This window comes from Pteropus medius, unplaced genomic scaffold (genome assembly GCF_902729225.1).
Source record: "Pteropus medius unplaced genomic scaffold, Ma_sr-lr_union100, whole genome shotgun sequence".
Classification (NCBI taxonomy): Eukaryota; Metazoa; Chordata; class Mammalia; order Chiroptera; family Pteropodidae; genus Pteropus; species Pteropus medius.
Genome location: NW_024349802.1, coordinates 2,772,597 through 2,784,760, shown reverse-complemented (window position 1 = coordinate 2,784,760; position 12,164 = coordinate 2,772,597).

The window sequence follows — 12,164 nt, the reverse complement described above, 5'->3', positions numbered from 1 at the left end:
TTTATAAAATAATTTTTTTTTTTTTTTTGCTATTTTTCTTTTAATTTGCAACAGTTGTGGGTTCCGTAGATGATGCTGTACTATATTGTAGGTAGGACTTCCATGACCTTCGGATGGGAGTTTGCTGGGCAATACTGGAGGGGTTTTTGCACGATTCCTCTGCGTTTGGACCTCAGGAATCTCCCCGCTTTGCTGAGTCTCTAGCCGAGGGCTGGTCCCAAGGGAGCATGACCTTGGCCCCAGAGCTGAGGCGGATGGGGAGGAGTTAACAGCTGGAGACTGTCCGTTGGCGTCCCACTTCCGGTCGAACGGGGGGACCTTTCTCAAAGGGGACCCGAGTGGCCCGTCTCCCTGTTGCCACCAGACCAAAGTGTTTGGTCGCATCAGGCGGACTCTGTAAAATGCAGAACAGGGAGGCGGGAGGCGCTGGCTGGTTTGCTGGCTTGTTTTCTGTTATTCTGGGGACGGAAGTCCTCTTCTTTCCTTGAATGGCACATGACTACTTGATTTTCCAGCCCGTTGTGGGCCAGGCGCTGTGCCCGGTGCCCGAATCTGGGGTGCTGTGGCCCCCGTCCGCGGCATCGCTGCACGACGGTGTGCGGTGACGGGCGGCGGGGCACCGTGGGCCTTTCGTCACCTCCACTCCGACTGCCGACGACGGCAGATGGGTCGAGACTGTCCTCGGCGTGGCAGCCCTCTGGCTTCCTCGCCCCGTCGTGCTTCCTTGCAGGGTCTGGGGCAAGGGGGCAGTCACAGGGAGCGCTCACAGGAGGGTGCTCAGGGAAGCCTGGGCCGCCTAGGGACCTGGGCCGACCGGGGGACCCCTGTTCCCGTGGGGGAAGGGCAGAGTCCCCTCTCACCAGGAGGCCTTACGTGGCCTGCCCGGGCCACCTGCCCTTCGGATGTCACTTTGTTCCGTTTATTTCTGGACCCCACAGTCTGCAGAGCTGTATTGCAGCTCCGCACTCTTGGGAATTTCTCTTTCTCTTCGGAATCCGTTTTCCCCTCCATATTTCCGCCTCGTGCCTGCTTCGTGCTCCACAGCTCGGGGGTAGATGCCCGTGCGCGCGTGCGCCACGCTGAATGCTGTGTGTCGTGACCCGTTGGCTGCGTTTGCTCTGCCGGTGGGATCCGACGGGGCTCCGACTGCAAAGGACGCATCGCGGCGAGCTTAGGCGGTGCCGTGGTGCCGGCGAGGTACCGGTTCCCCAGAGCCGGGGCTGAGAGGCCTGGTGGACGTGTTCAGAACACTGGAGCCACGGAATGGGGGTGTCGGCTTATAGGACGACGTCGACAATGGAGGGGCCTACCAGTTCCATCGTTAGCGACGGCCACGTATGCCCTACGCTCACCGCGCAGTGATTTTTCCCCTGGGCCCTGCTCCAGGCCACAGGCTGTGGGGAGACTAAGACGGGGGGCCAGAGGGAGGCGGACTTGAAGGCAAATCAGAGGAGCGACCGTGATGGCAAAGCCGTGGAGGGCCCCTAGGGGCAGGAGGGATTACGCCTCACACCCCGAGCAGCGGAGACGCTCTCTCTGCGCACCCCCGTGTGATCGATTCCATTCGGAGGGTGATTTCTGAGATACGGTCCCCTGGGTTGTACTGATTTAGGTCTGACTTTTAACTCATTTCACCCAACTCACAGTGGTTCTATGGGAATTAAGTAGGCAAAGGGCTCCTCGGGGGTAGGGCCGATCCAAAACATGGTTATTTGTTTTCTCTTAAATAACTCAAAATAGGACAGATGATAGTCTGGCCGGTTCATAGCAGCGGCGGGAAGCTCATGCAGATGGGTGCAGGGAATTGGGCAGAGAAGTCAGAGCTGCAGACGTGAGTCCGAGAGTCATCAGCGAGGGGAAGGGCTGCTGAGTCTGGGGAGACGGCGGGAGCAGACTGTGCGGGGGGCGACGGGTAACAAACCCCGACGGCCCCGAGCGGAGTGGGGAACCATCTCCCCCAGGGGAGGGGAGACCTGTGATGGACTAAGTAACGGTAGAGACTCTGCTCCAGAGCAGCCCGTCGCAGAATCTAGTGTGTTCAGGTCACTCGGGGATCTTGCTAAAATGTAGACTCAGATTGGGTAAGTTAGGGGGGCGGGGGATTCTGTATTTCCCCCAGCCCCCCATCACTGCCTGGCCAAGCTCAGAGAAGGGAGGCCTAGTCCAGTTACGAGAAGACCAAGCTGGAGAAGCCAGAGTGGTCCCACCGGGAGGGTCCTGTCCTGAAGCCAGAGGAGAAGCCCAAGAAGGCGGCCGTGACAGGGGCCCCATGTTTTGGCGGGAGCGAGGGCGAGGGGGAGGCTGTCCCTGAGCCTGTGCGGCCGGCCCGGCAGCGTGGTCGGGGAGGGGCGGGGCCTGGAGCAGGCAGAGGCCACATAGCCAGAGGGACAGAGACCCGGGGGACAGAGACCAACTCTGCTGCTCGTGAGCAAGGCTGGCCGTGAACGGAAGAAAGGGGCGTGTCATGCAGCCTAGGGTGCGGCTGGGGTGTCTGAGTGACACAGGGCTCTCGCCGCTGGATGTCCAGAGCATCAGACTGGGGTGGCTCGGAGGCGTCGGTGAACTTCGGGGCGAGAGGCCTTGGGCAGGAGGAAGGCGGATGAGATGGCTTCTCAGGCACCTGGAGAGAAAACCCGCAGACGGGGTGAGTGCGTCTGGGCGTGGCGGGGAGAGGTTCTGGACACTGTGCGGACAGGTGGCTGAGAACGCGCGCCATTGGGAGGATGGGGAAGAGGACGGTGCTGCTTTCCGTCCCTGCAGAAGCAGGTAGATCTGAGGCGAAAGGTGGAGGGGAAAAGCACGCGCCAGGCCCGCGCCGGCGAATGTGCCGTGAGCCCCCGGTGGCCTTTTTCTGTTTCACTTCCTTTGTGTCTAAGGCAGCAGCTGGCACGGGCCTGAGCGTCAAGAAGCCAGGCCTAATTCCGCCGACGGGAAAATAATTCGGGGGCCGTTGGATCTGGCCCCGGCCTCATCGGCTCCTCACCCCCAGCCTCACCCCGTCCCCCACCTTCCCACTCAGATCGTCCTGGTCGTGCTGCTGCATTGAGACGGTTCAGCCCGGGGCTGCAGAGGACCAGCCTCCTGAGGGCTGGGACCCCAGACCCGGCCCAGCACCAAGGGCTCAACAGATGACGGAGCGAAGGGGGGTGTCGATATGGCTGGGGTGGCAGGTGTAGAGATGCAGGGGCCGACGCGCGGAAGTGTTAAGGTGGTCTGTGTCGCGACACGGACAGTGTGGCTCCCTCTCACAGGTACAGTTCAGACCACGAATCGGGTGTCTTTGCGTCGTTTACGGCTGGCCGGAGTTCACCGAGCCGATGTAAGGGACCTCGCAGGCAGTCGGTGAAGAGGGGCTTTGTTCAGACCACGAGCTGGTCAAGCCGAACACACCTCCCAGGTGTCCGGGGACTTCCTGCCCTGCCAAGACTGGACCCAGTGGCTGGAAGCAAAGGTATTGTGCCAGCGCACGTGCCATTGAGCCTTGCCGTGACGGTGCTGGGCTGAAATCTGCTCAAGGCTGTGGGCAGAGGGGCCCGCAGCTGCGCCCTGTGCCGGGCTGGTGGGTGCTCTCCAGTTGGAACTGTCGAGAAATAACTTCTCGACAGAAACGGCCCAGCTCCCAACACATGGTTTATGGCCGAAATGGAAAAGGTCCCCGGTGCTGTCAGTGACACTCTCACTGCCTGTAAAGACGTGTGGGTTCTTTTCCAGAAAAAAATGAGGCCGCTGCCACTTCCCCCCCAAGCCATAAATGATTCAAATGTCAAGTTCGCCTGTGCCTTATGCTATGAGGACATATTAACTTCTCAAAGAAGCGGACGCGTTATAGGCTGCCTGTCTTCCACCAGAACTCCGTATTTATGTCTGAAATCTCAGGATATGTTACCTGCTCTCGCCACCTTCCCTTCCTCCGCGGGAGATTTATGACGCAGCCAGCCGGCGGAAGAGGGACAAAGGAGTAAATACAGCGGATGACAGATTTATTCCGATGTGTTTTATGTGCCTGCGATCTCGTGTGTTTTATGTGCGTCTCTATATCTGGGGTTCTTTTCCTGCCTCTTCACCCCACTTTTTAACAGCAAGTTCGGCGCGTTCTTGCGTGGCTCTGGCAGGCGGGGAAGAGCACTGTGCGGTTTCCAGCTATCCGGTTAATCGCGACCCTTCTTTGTTTTTCCTGCTGTTCGGTGATTTTCTCTGGCGTCGACACCTGGCGCCTGACGGGGTTTCTGTAGCGCTGTCTTTCGGGTGGCAGGCGCAGCGAGTCACGGCCTTTATTTGTCTCCTGCCTGCCTGCCGCTCCGCTCCGTCTCTCTGCTGACTTTCTGGAGGAGGCTGTGCGTTCATCCTCTTCCTCCCGACAGGCCGGCAGAAGGGCGCCCTCGGCGTGTGTGTTCCCGGGTGTCCCTGGAACAAAGCCCTGGGTCGGGGGCATCTGACGTCACCCCTGACGGTCAGGACCTGGTGGGCTGGGCGGTCAAAGGGTGGCCTGGGGGCTGCGGGAGAGAGGAGCCTTTGATGCGGAAGGTGGATCCGTGGATCCGAAGGGCCGCTTAGCCCTGTTGACGTTCTCTGTCAGGGTGGGAAGCGAAGACACAAGGGGTGCCTGGGCGGAGAATTGCTTTGGTGACATGGAGGCGTCCTGCCCCCGGGCCTGAAAGGCAGCACCACATCCAGCTCCTACGGAAAATTACAGAGCAGGAGATGAGTGGGTGCAGGTTCGTCTCGAGGTGACGATGTCAAAGCGAATCATTTGTGACTCACTCTAAGTGCTTCAGACAAACTAGCTGACAAGATGCTCGCGGAGTCTGCGGCAACGCCACACAATCACTTAGCGTCAAAATCCCAAGAGAGCCTCAGCATTTTCGTTACTTTAAGCAAAATAGACATAAAGAAAAAAAAAAAAAGCCAATAAGTTCTTTTGCAGGGCATCTGTAGAAGGGAGTGGAAATAGTTGCTGAGCCTTGGTTTTATTTTAGTTTTTTTTTTTTTCCTCAGGACAAGTGTCGTCTGCTGCTTTTGGGCAGGACGCATTTCTTCGAAGGACCCCGCACTTAAAACAACGGATGGCCCCGAGGCTGAAGCGTTGGTGCCCCGTGAGTCCCAGGGGGCCACCGGCCAGTGCTGCTGCCTCAGACGGGACGGGCCGGGCCCCGCCACGGAGGCTGAGCCGAGTCCAGCTACGGGGACCCGCGGGGCCCGATGGGGGTGGGGACCAGCGGGCTCTGAAATCAGCGGTCACTTCCCCCCCCAGCACCTCGAACGCTCATTTCAAGCCTCGCAAAATTGCAGAAGACGCCGGCCACGCCGAAAACATGCCGGCGGACGGGTTGCTCCTGAGGGTGTCGTTACGGGCCTGCGGTGTGAAATGATAAAAAATATTAAGGGGGCTTTTATGTCGTAACAGATGAGGAGCCACGGGCCGGAGCGGCGGGGGCAGGTGCGCGCGGGGGCAGAGCGGGCCCTCGCCGCGGGGCCGGGCGTGCGGCCAGCCCCCCGCGGTGGCTCCGGCCTCGCCATCAATCCTGCATCTCGCAGGGTCCGAATTCCCTCGGCCTGAATATTCGATATTCTCAACTCATTAAAGGAAGAGAATTTTTTTAAAAAATGGATTTATCCCCGGATTTTGTACAAATGGCCACGAGGGAGGTGATAGGAGACCCTTTGTCATCGCGGCTCCGTCACTTGCTTCAGGATAATGAATGAGCGCTGGGGGCGTTTCATCTGCTCCGACGGTTTCCCAGTTTCCCATGGATCAGCGGTGACAGGAGACCCCAGGTAAGGATGACGGAGGAAAATGGGAAGACTTAATTTCGAAAGGCTCTTGAACACCCCAAGCCTCGTCTTCAGAACCTTTCGGTGACGGAGAGCTGGGAAATGTGCCCGCCTGTGGCTCAACACGAATGATTAAAAAAGAAAATTAAGGATTCTGTTTACAGCAGAACAGAACACCTGCTCAGAACATCCTGCTTGATGAGGGACGGCGAGATAAGGACCCTGCCACCCTGGGGTACGGAGGTGGCTGGGGTGGCCTGGATTTTGACTGCTGGGCCTGTGGCCCCGACTTCTCACAGCCCGGGGAGCCCTCTCGGCACAGTGGTGGCAGCGGGTGGCGGGAAGAGGTCCCCGACTCACAATCCCTGGTCGGGGGTCCCCCAGGGGGCTTGGCACTCGCATCCCGGCCTCCCGGGCTCTCCCGGGCCTGGCACTCCGCTACTTGGGGAGGTTTGGTTACAACCGGTTTGGAAAAAAACGAACGAAAAAAGCAACGCACAAAGTGATCATTATTATTGACCTTTGAAGAAGGTTTTGGTGTTTTGAGAACCAAAGTTTGTTACAGATTCTCACAGACACATTATAGACGTGGTACAGGAGGTCCTGAGCTTGGCCTCCAGTTTCTCCTCGCTTAGAAGCTGGTGAAAATCCGTGACCGCTGGGGCCGAGAAAGCCCTCCCTGCGGGCACCACGCGAGAAGGTCCCATGGGGCCGCTGGCTGCGGGATGTCACTTCTTGCCCCGAACCGTTCGTTTCTACTCATGGTCCAGGAGCCACAGTTGTTGCTTGCATCTCTGTTTCAAAGGATGATTTGCTTCTCTCTAATATGCTTCATCAAGCACCGCCTGTCAGCTCTACTTGTCAACCCACGGCCACACAATGGCAATATTTTTTGAGCAAACGCTTGTGGAAATAGAGGGGACGTCGAGGTGGCGCCATTGCTGGCTGTCCTGTTGTCCCCGCCATGCTGTGTGTTCTCTCCAGGGTCACCTCGGGGAGCTGTGGTGAAGGCAGGGACATCTTAAAGCCCTGCTGAGAACGGCCATTCTCACACGTGACATTTGTAAAAACATCCTAACAGAGCTGGAGAACGAACTTCTCAAAACTGGTTGAATGAAAAATGAATGGAATCTCAAGGGCGAATTTCCTAGCCTGGAAAACGAACTTGAAATCATCGGAATTTATTTCTAATGTTGTTTTTTTTTGTTTTGTTTTGTTTTTTAGTATATTTTAATAGGTGTCCTCCAGATGGATTTGGTGTCCATTCCTGTCTTCTCTGTCTTGGGGGGAGGGCTGCCCAGGGGTTGTGGGGTGGGGGTGGGAGTGAACTGGGGGCTGATGTGCTGAGCACTGAACTCCATCCTGCTTCTTGCAATTACTGGGATGGTTTGCTTTTTTTTTTTAATGTTTGCATTTTTTTAAGAAAATCTATTGATTTTTCATTGTGCAAAAGGTTCCACATACTCTCTCAAGTTTGCAGATGCTTTCAACAGAGGCTTAACGAGCTAACGCTTGACCCCAAGAAAAGCCGCAGTAGGAAAGACCAGAAACATTCTAGAAATCTGTTGAAAGGAACCATCTCTGCGTGAATGTTCGGGCGAACTCATACACAGCTTTTGAAGACCGTTCAGATTTTCTACAGTCTCTTTTGATTTTCTTTGTCCCCGGTCACCCTCCTGAGTTACTACATTCTTTGGTCGATGTGTCACTAGGTTAGAGGATGTCTTACCTAACAGGTAAGAATGTCTGTACAAGAAGCAGATCAACGCTGGGCCCCGGGAGTTGGCTTGGACGCCACAGGGCCCTTAATAGATGTTTGTAGCTTGGTTATCATTTTCCTGGGACATTTCTCACCTAGCCCCACCCAAAGCATTTAGTAGGGAGAGTCTGGACCTAGAGGGTAGGTGAAGGGACTGGAAACACTGAGACGGTCCCCCCACTCTGCGAGCTGGCAGCGACCGAGGCCGGCCCCTCGACTCCGCCTCTGGGGACCGCCGTCTGAATGTCCTTCCCACAGTGCCTTGCAGGCTACGCCTCCCCACCCACTCTGCCAAACCATCATTCCCTCAAGGAGGTAAATTTGGGGCGGTATCTGCCTTCGTGTGAGGAGGAGAGGCAGGACCTCCTTCTGTCAACTTGGCGGTCATCTCCCCGGACCGTGAGCTTTTATATTTCTGAACGTGATTATTTCTAATAGGAGGCTCGAAACTCTTTCTGATTTTTCCTTCCCCTGCCAGTGATTTATTAACAGACACGCCTGCAGTCCCTACCTCAGAGGAGTTTTTTATCTGCCAGTTGTAAATATAAAGTATGCAAATCCTGTCACCCATTCAGGCAATATCCGCAATCCAATTGAAGTGGTCACGTAATAAATTAAACTCACATTTGTGCTAGGAAGGATCAGCCTTCGCAGCCCTGTGCAACCACGTCACGGCTGTTCACTGCACCTGGACAGGTGTCTGCATAGGAGGAGTGCTCGGCAGCCAATCAGCGAGGCTAGGACCTGCCGCCCTTCCCCTGAAACCCGCAGGCAAGGGCCTCATCCCGTGGCTGGCAGGCTTGGGCAGAGACAGCAGCTTGTAAGTCTGACTTGTAGAAATAAACAAGTTGTCCCATTTGTTGCCTCCCTCCAGCTGATGTTGGCAAAAAGAAGAAGACATAGAGTCTTAATAGCAATCATTTTTTCCTTGTTACTAAATGGGTTTGACCTGGCCCACTCATCTCTTTGAAGTTGGTCCATGGAGCAGCAGGCACGTCGTAAAGCTTATACTTTAGGGAGCTGATCGACAAGTTGGAAGCAGGGAAAGGGCAAGTTACTAAAATAGATGATGCTGGTGACGAGCTCTAGTTGTTGGACTGCCGTGCAGGCATGCACGCCAATGACAGAATCTGGGGCTGCCTGTTTGCGGAGCGTGTGGCCAGCGGGGAGGCTGGAAGCTGAGAAGTCTGCCCTTTGGACTCATTTTATACCTTTTTTTGTCACCAGGGAGCGGAGCTGATATTGAGCCCGATAAAGCACCGCTTCCGCTCTGGGATAATTACATATAATTTTTGAACAACTGGGAACTGTGACAGCGTGCACACCTGCACACTTCTGATCAAAGCATGCACGCCTGAAGGCAAACCCAGATTCGAGGAATCTAAAACGGTCTCCACAATCGCTCGCTTTCCGTCTCAGAATGTTTGCCTGTGATGTGCGACTGAATATTAGTCTGTGGAGTGGTACCCAAAGCCCCAACATTGAAGGCAAAATCCACCTGACTTGGGGCAATGGTCGGGGTTCTGGGGAGAAGCTTGCTAGCCTCTTCTCACCTGAATGAGGGAGGTGGAGAGGGAAGAGCAAAACTCACGGTCAGAATGAGCCAGGTGCTTTGTTTGCTTTGCAAATGTTTTTCAGATGAAATCGCTTGATACGAGCTGGAGAGAGCAGAATGTTTCAGGTTTGCATTTATAATGGAGGAGAAAGTATTTACAGCTTAGAAGGAAGGCGAGTTTGGTAATGAAGTTGTGTATTAACTCCAAGGCAATAACATAAAATATTTGCAAGGCAGTATATCTGTCTGGAATAATCACATAATTAAAAGGAGCTTAGCAAACGAAGGTTATGATAACGGTTAGAGCAAATATAAATGAAATAAGGAATAGAAAAACAATAGAAAAATTAATAAAACAAAAAGTCGATTCTTTAAAAAGGTCAACAAAATTGGCAAACCTTGAAATGGACTCAAAAAGAAAGAAAACTCGAATTACTAAGATCGCAAACGGAAGGGGGGTATTCTGATTCTGCAGAAATAAAACGGATTGTAAGAGTGTACTGTGAGCAATTGTACGCCAGGAAATTGGATAACCTAGATGAAATAGACAAATCCCTAGAAACACAAGGCCTATCAAGACTAAATCACAAAGAAACAGAAAATCTGAATTGACATATAACCCGTAGAGATTAAATTAGTAACAAAATCTCCCCACGAAGAAAAATCCTGGACTCGATAGCTTCACCGGTGAATTCTACCAAACCTTTAAAGAACCGTTACTAATCCTTCTCAAACTTTCCCAAAAAATCAAAGAGGAGGGAAAACTTCCTAACTCATTCTATGGGGCCAGCATTCCCCTGACACCAGAGCCGGAAAAAGACACTATAAGAAAACTACAGACCAGTATCCTCTATCGACAAACACTGGTGCAGAAATTTTCAACAAAATACTAGCAAGCCGAACTCAGCAACGTATGAAAAAGATCATACACCATGACCAGGTGGCATTTACTCTTGGAATGCAAGGATGGTTCAACATATGAAAATCAATTAATGTAATATATTACATTAACAGAATGAAGAAAAAACACACGTTATCTTAATCGATGAAGAAAAAGCGCCTGCCAAAATTCGACACTTTCGTGATAAAAGTATTTTACAAACTATGACTAGTTTATTGACACAATAAAAACCATATGAAAAACCCACAGAACATATCATGGTCGACAGAGAAAGATCAGGAAGACAGAGAAGTCACAGGATCTCTCGGGAGTTCCTTACCTGCTGTTTGAAAATCAACTAAAGACTGGGGTTAAAGATTAAATGTAAAAATTGAAACCCCAAAAGTTACTAGAAGAGAACGCAGGAAAGTTTTTTTTATACAGTCTTGGAGTTAGGATGAACTTTGACACCAAGGCAGATGTCTTAAAAGACACTGTCGATGACGACTAAATATTAAACGTCCCCCATCGAAACATTGTAAATGAGCCTGTAAAGCAAATAAGAACTTGGGGGAATATGCTACCCATATGATAATTGGAGGTTTAATGTACTTAACATACATTGGCAGCTTAATAAGAAAATTATAAAGGAGCTCGTAGAAAAATAGATGGTAAACAGGTAATACAGAAAATAAAAACCACGGTGGTCGGTGAACATGAAAAAATATTTCACGTGTAATTAAATGTCTATTATAGCAAGATTTTTCATCTTTAAAATGAGTAGTAAATGTTATGTATGTGTTTGTGTATGTGTGGGGGGCAGAAATTGTTAGTGTCACAGAGCTCATAGGAACGTTAAGTAATATAGCATTTCTGGGGTTAATTTTGACAGTATGTTCCAAACGCCTTAAAAATGGACGTGTGCTTGGTCCTGTTAGTCCGTGTGCAATAACGGTAAAGGGTTCACTCTGGGGCCTGAGCTAAAATCTATCATTGAACACGCACAGGGGTGTTCATTGCAACGTGTGATAAAACGTTGGAAAACATTCAAAAATGCAAAATAGTTACTTAAACAATGACACGTTCATGTTAAAGCGAACGTCCTGTCGCCTCCGATCTGTGGTTCTCAATCTGTGTTCCTGGCAACTTTTGGGGGACCCCTGGGGAACCCCTTCGAGGACTACAAGAGAGAAGTGGTGGGGGCTTCCTGCCCGATTTGTTTCTGCTATTGTGAAAGGCTCAATATGAACGAAACTTCCCTCACTTTGGAAAGGCCGAAGTCCGCAGTGGCAGGGGGTGATTTGTGGTGTGGGACGTTGCTCCCGGTCCAGGTCCGCTCTGAAGACTGTTCCTGAGATGGTGCCACCGAGCGGGCCGTCCTCTGCGCACGCACGGCACAGACCCTAAAGCTGGCCGCGTGGCCCCCTCCCTGACACGGGCCTCCCACCGCAGCGCCCCGACACCCCCAGGCCCTCCGTCTGTCCTCACACACACACCTAGTGCCCACGCTGGGGGCTGCATGGTGTGGGGGGTCAAGGCCGGGGCTCGAGACCGGACCCCAGCTCCGCCTCCCGTTTGTGTAGCCGGGCAAGCGGCTCCAGGCCCGGTTCCTCATCCGCAGACGAGGCTGATAGTAGCTCCTGTTTCGTGAGGCAGCGTGAGCAGTGAGTGAGTGGCACACACTCGTAAATGCCACAGGCATTTAACTATGTGCGTGAGTGTGTGTGTGTAATGCTCGTGACACATATGTGCTTATGTGTACTCAATGCTATGCGTTTTAAAACCTACACTGCATGTGTATGATATATGTGTAACACTCATCGTATACGTATTTACGTATACTCATTTAACTCTTTCTGTACAGAATTATCTACATAAATATATAAATAATGCATATATAGATAAATATATAATTACAGTTTTATATATGGACCAAAGCGTACAAGACGAAACGCGCATGTCTTACGTGTAAATACCGTGGATGTTTTTGTGCGCACACAGAATGTCTTCGTTCACACGTGCGTCCACGTGTCTGCGTGGGCGTCTCTTCGTGTCACGCGTGACAAGTGCTCACGGCTCGTCCCTGGGTAGAAGCGTTTCTAAGCTCTTCGGCGTGAACTCGCGTGGCCCCCGCCGCGGTGCCCGGCGCACGGCGAGCACTCGTGCGTGCCGGCGGCCGTTTGTGCTGCTGTCCCTTT